Source organism: Heliangelus exortis, chromosome Z (assembly GCF_036169615.1).
Source record: "Heliangelus exortis chromosome Z, bHelExo1.hap1, whole genome shotgun sequence".
Taxonomy (NCBI): domain Eukaryota; kingdom Metazoa; phylum Chordata; class Aves; order Apodiformes; family Trochilidae; genus Heliangelus; species Heliangelus exortis.
The window spans coordinates 14,541,618-14,548,238 of NC_092454.1; positions in this window are offsets into that span (position 1 = coordinate 14,541,618).

Genomic DNA, 6,621 nt, shown 5'->3' on the forward strand with positions numbered 1-6,621 from the left:
ATCATTAGGGTTGCTTTCATGATGCTGATGCCAGGTCAGGTGTACACATAGCCATTAGTGTAGTCACATAACTTGCAAAACATCTACTATGATTTTGGCATCTTTAGAATCAAGAACAGGCCTATTTCATTGAAGCTGATTCCTGTCCATTTCAGTGTACCTGAGAGAATGTCTACATGAGGAAAACCTGTGATGAACAAAAAACATTCACACCCGGAAATGATTAAGCAAATAACTGGATTTATCAAAAGGCAGAGACAAACACAATGTTTTGTTTAGTTCTCATATCAATTTTTTTCACTTCAATTAACATAGTTGATACTGTCTCATAATCCATAATATGGTTTATTTAATGTAAGTGCTCTCTAAGAGATAGTGTCAGGAAGAGACTGCAAATGTAATCTTGTAGATTTGGGCCAAGCATGATCTTAATCTAATTGGGTCTTTAGACTCTTCTCCTGTAACTAAAGAAAAGGCACCATATTATTGCTTTATTTGATTACTAGCTCTTCAGTATCTTCCTCTGTGTTTGTACTCTGTCTACTGCCATGGAGACTTCTCCCCAGTTAAGACCTGTGGGTGCTGCTGCTATATAAATAAATTAAAGTAAGAGGAGTAAAATGAAAGAAAATATTGTTATAGTCATTCTTTATGTGAAGCCGATTTTTTTTTCTCCTTTTAGTAAAAAACAATCCAGGTAGAAATGTGGGCATTTTCTCAGAAAATCTTAATGCAGAGGAATAATCAGCCTTGTCAATGATCTTGCTTTTGGAAAGAACTGGAATAGAATTAGGCTGAGAAACTTGCTTATAGCTGAGGATGCTCCAGGAACATACTTATGGCATGAGGTTGCCCTTTTGTCTAAAAAGCAATAAACAACCACCATGAGAAATGGCAGAGTCAAGAAAGGTTTAAAGGTTGGAATTTATTAGAACAAAGTTTCCTCATACCTAGTACTAAACTTTACTCCACTGAATACTCATTTCATTTCCTCATTGAAAACAATGAGAATTGCTTTTAAAAAGACACCTGTCTAATCCCACTCTCATGTCTGGAAGTCCCCTGCAGAGCCAAACCTCATATCCTTCATCTGGAGTTGTGGACATGGGGAAAAATTAATCTGCAATTGGTTATGCAAATGTGACAACACTGTCCATTAGTGTGAAGACCTATTAAATTTCTTTGAAAAATTGTGGGAAGAATCAGCCACTGAGGCCTTAGAACACTGTAAACAAGGTCTGTGACTTTGAAATAGAAAATTTCATTATCATATTCCTTCTCCTAGGCTTTTCCTCTAGTCTGTGTCACTTATGTCAGAGAGGGGAACTGAGTGCAGCAAGGTAACTCAGCCAAGTGACAAGGCTCCGATTTTCACGGTCACCTTGAGGCTATCCAGAGCACCCCATGCTAACCAACCCCCTCCCCCCCCGGGAGTAGAAACATTTGAATTCAGTTTACTCTATGTAGTCCTGAGTAATCTCTGCTGGGGCATGTCATACCATCAATGTTATTTAAACACGCTTTGTGTTCCCCAGGCTGCTCATAACACACATAGAAAAAAGCTTAAAGAAGCTCTCCAAAACTCACAGTGGGTGTGTGACTGACCTTGCTTTACATGGGATATCTCTTGACTCCCGGACCTGCATTTCACCCTGCACAGTATGATCCTCTCTACTGTAATTTATGCAATCTGCTTGTTGGCCTTAGAACAGCTGAGAAGTGCCTGAGAGGCTTCTCAGATTTCAAGCCACTTTTTGCCCAAACAAATAAATAATTCAATCATATTTATCTCAGGGCTCTGTTCAGAGCAAGGAAGCAACGAATTATTTCCCTTGTGTATAGCCCCTCAAAAATTCAAAGGCTGTTAGTCATCAATAGTCCTGTGACACCTAGTTTATATTTTCATACCACTATGTAAATACTCCTCCTCTCCATCCCCCCCATGGGGCAGGGGAGCAAATGTTTAATTTCCTCTTTACAGCCAGGAAAGTTGGCACAGCCAATGTGGTTAGACATAGCTTTGAGAGAGCAAAAATTCAGAGTCTTAGAAATGTTTGCTGGCAGGGAGTTCTGAAGAATGTTTAGTCCATTTGCTATTTTCAGCACTAGATCAGCTAGTGCTCTCAATAAAGAGCCATGGAGCTTAGGAAAGATTCTTCAAAATGGTGCGTAATATTCATAATCTATAATTTTGAACTGATTGTTTTTTTCTCCAAATCACAGGTATTTGTTTCAGCAATGCAGTAAAATCAGTCTCTATTTTAGTGTCACACATCAGAGAAGCTATTGAATATTATTACATCTGCAGGTCAAATCCTATCTATTTTCTGGCAAACTGAATTTAGAGGCAGGTAGAAGAGATGTTCAGCGACCCCCTGTAACATGAACACACTGTTTCTTCTTAAGCTACATTAAGTGACCTGAGCAGTGAGAATCACCAGGGTCTTCTCTGGCTGGTGGAATGTGAGAGTTAACAATTTCAACTAATCATGTGTTCCTACCAATACTACATTTGCCAGCGTAAAGCAGAGTATCTGCTTCCAGACCGAAGGACTCACAGCAGATTCCCACAGAAGAGTGAAATGGTGATTTTTGTTGAGGAATTCCCTGAGATTGCATGGAAATTAGTCACATTGTATTGCTTAAAATTATCACCCTCCAGACCTGAAGGACATGCTGAGAATGGTTAGCAGTAAAAGGACTCATACATTATCTAAGTCACAGGCTTATTGCCCATGATTAGAGTTTTATGCTGTCAATGTGGTACCTGGCATTCCTTGGCAGTCCTTTTGGAGTCCTGTTGATCATATTTCCTCACCCTTTTTCATCCCATTTAAGTTCAAAGCCAACAGACTGTTTTACAAGTCTGTTGCTTCTTGGAGAAATCAGGAATAACAATGGCAGTGGAGGAGCAGCCAGTGTCATACCAGAGGTGACAGGGTCAAGAGAACTGCTCACTCTCACTGGACAGCTGACCTCCCAAAGCCCTTACAAGAGAAGGTATTTCCATTAACCACAAAGAAGATAAATTAGATTTGTTTTGTTTGGCAGTGGCACGATTGACAGCCATGTAGCTGTGCCAGCAGGAGTGGAGGAAGCTGTAAAGCTGCTGGGCTGGCTGGATGCAGCACAAATTCACAAGTCTGTCAGGCATGTAAATCATGTGAAGATGTTTTTTCCTGTTTCAGAGGTTAACTTGCAATGGAGAGTGGGCACACTGACTCCATCATGCTTATCTAGCCATGTCTAAACAATCCACACTGCCTCTCCTGCATAGACTTTATTTTCATGTGTGAGACAAAACCTCTTTGCTCAGCTGAGAGGCTCTTGATCTAACTTCTGCCCTACTTCTGTCTTTGCAGAGTCAAACATACTAAAATGAAAACACAGGAAGATTTTGGCTTTCTTTAGAATTCAAAGCGTCCTTGATAATTTCTGCTTTTTTTCAAAGAAGATAGCCTGATGCTCCACGTGTGGAAGCACATGTAGCCATTAAGAAATCCTTTATCCAATCTGTTTTACACTGGTTTTACTCATTTTTCACTGTGCAATCAAGGAAGGTTGCTTTGCCTCCATTTTGCAGCTTAATTCTACTGTCACTGAATTCAGTATAGAATCTCCTGTTTTATATTGCAACTTGAACATCACAGTCATGGTTGTAAAATCCTACTTCCTTTTTGCTTGGCTAATCTACTTTATTATGATTTTCATTTTCTAGTAAGCAAAAGAGAAGAGCCAAAGTAATTTGTGGAAACATGTAAGTGTGAGAGCAGTAAAAAATAAAGATAGCATTCTGAGTCTATAGTCTGCTCACCTGCAGTTTTATGTCATTCCTAACTAGTCAAGGATGTTTGTTCCCTTAGGAAAAGATGGAACTTCCTTTCATAAACACGCTTGAGAAAGCGTACAAGAAATGGCACCCAATTAAACTTTATGGCACTTAAGTAATACTGAAGCCTACAGTAAGCAAACTGATAAATTATCAAGTCAATATTATAAAGCGTCATTCAAATAAATGACGTCTCTTCCTGGCATCGTAAGTAGTAGAATATTGACCATCAATAGCGTCAATATAAACCTGAGCCAAAAGAAAGCTCCATTATCAGGACGTGAGAAGGAGGAAGTTCACAGTCCGTTGTCTGCCATGAAGGAGCTTAGTTTTTTAAGACATGTTACAAAACAAAAGGTTGCATGAATCTGATTACTGTATTTTTGAAAATTGAAATATATTTCCTTCATGAAAACAGAGATTTTAAAAACTCCACATAGTAAAAAAGAAAAAAAGAACAGATATTGCATGGAAAAAAGCTCTGTCAGTAAAAGCTGAATGCAACAGAAAGACCATTTCTCATGTGTATTCTCAGGAATATGGATTTTTTAACCAGAACTGAAACACACTCTGGAGTGATCAGCTGAAAATTATCAGTAAACAGGTCCAGTTTGTTCCAGGTAGACATCTTTCATCCTTCTGCACATTCTTACTGGCCTTCTCTTTCTCTGTCCTTCTATCTTTTCAGGAGAGGAGATAAGGGAGGAAAAGGGAAGGACAAGAAGAGAAAAAGCACAGGAGAAGGAAGAAGAATTTAAAACCAAATGCCAAAGGAAAATCTGGTATTTTCACAAAAGTATTTCGCACTCTACTTCCCACATTAATCTGTTTTCAAAACCTCTAGAATTAAAATAAATTGACATAGTTGTAATTGTTTTGTGTGTGATTGGAACACCATCAGCTTTCACCCATAACCACACTGAATAGATGAATAATAAAATCCATAGGATATGAATTATGAGCTAGCCTGTCCATAGGACAGGGAATGATGGGCCTTTCTCATTTAAAAGCTGGACTAGTTTCACAATACAGCCTCAAGAGGAAATATGGAGCTCAACAAGAAGATAATAAGAGACATTCAGTTATATACAGGGTCAAAATTTAGGTCTCACCTTCTTCTTTTTGTAGACAAGAAGAAAATCAAAGTATACCAATATCTGCTATAATCATCACCATTTTACACAGACTCTATGAAAAGTATCATTTCATTTTTCCTCTCTAAACCACTTCTATAGCAATGTGCTATAGAGGAACACTGCTTATTATACTGAGGGAGCCGTGCCTGATGCAACATAAACAAATAAATTACCTTAAAATTCAATTTCACTGTCACTGAAAAAAAAGACATTGCCCATCCCTGGTATTCATGGAATGTAAATGTTGGGATTTGGATTTTTTTTGAAACACTGAATAACATTTAAATCAATTTCCAGTATGAAGGATTTTTCACTGGTTTCTAGTTGTGATTTTTGATTCACTAATCACTTGGTTCTGCCTCTAAATTTAGTAATAATAACATTTAAACTAAGAAATGTTAAATCTTTTCAAGTCCTTATGTCTCTTCCATTATTATTTGGTCAGTTAAGTAAATGCAGGGTAGGGGAGGTTCTGATTTTCAATTTCTACCTATTTGTTGGGGTGGGTATTTTTGCATGTGGCATTTCACTTTTTTTTTTTTTTTTTTCATATTTCTGCTCAGACCCACTGCTAATTGAGTGGAAGCAGAAATATTTTGTCTGTTTGCTTCTTTTCTTCTTTTCTTTTGTTGCCAAGATGTTCAAGAATTCTCTGACTTTCAGCACAGTTCCCTTGGCAATAAATCAAATATTTTCAGAAAGAAAAGAAAACCAGAGCTGCTTCCTAAATTACTAAATATTTGGAATGGGTAATATTTTTAATGTATTCAACAGCGTCTTACTTCTCTGTGCCTGGATGTCAGTGGGCTTTTGTAGGCTGCACTGGAGCAGTTGGGGCAGAATTCTCTGTACTTCAGAAAATTCCACCTGCTTCTCCCTCTGAGGAATTTGTAAGTTTTAGTATGTAACACAAAAAATGTGTTTTCTGCAGCACAAAATGGCTTGCAATACGCAGTGATAAATGTCACCTGAAAATGTTTACATACAGTCTTAGCAGTCTGCTCTCCTTGCTTGTGGTCTTAGAAGAAAAAAATATGTAATTAAATCTACCACTGTCATTTTATTTAGCACTACATTATCCACCATAAGTAACTCTGAAGTCATGTAGTGCCTTTTCCATAGTAGTCTGGTTGCTTTTCTGATTGATGCAGATGTGAAAATAATTGCAAAAATGCAAATTTTAGTTCATAAGTCAGCCAAAAATTCCAAGTTTCTCTTAATTTCAAATTAACCTGTTTAAGCCAGTAAATTTAATGTACTGATTGAAAAAAGAAAAAGAAAAAAAAAAAAAAGAAAATAATTCAGTTTATGAATCTTAGAAACATTTCTTTTTGAAATGTTTCAAGTAGTGCTTAGTCATTGGAAACAAATAATAATTGCCAATCTGAGACTTCATGGATGGAATTTCATGTTTTTATCAAACTAGGAAGAAGACACACCACATCTGCTTTTAAAGTTAGCATTATAAGAATTTCAATAGGTCTTTTCACTTTCTGTTACATCAAATTCTTTGAAATTCCAGCACTTAAGTGCACATTAACAGTACATAAACTGATGTTCGTGCAAATGTGGAAGTCTATGAAATGAGAAAAATTCAGACGTAAAAGCTGAATTACTATTGTCTTTAGGACTTGTCACTTACAGTTTATATATTGC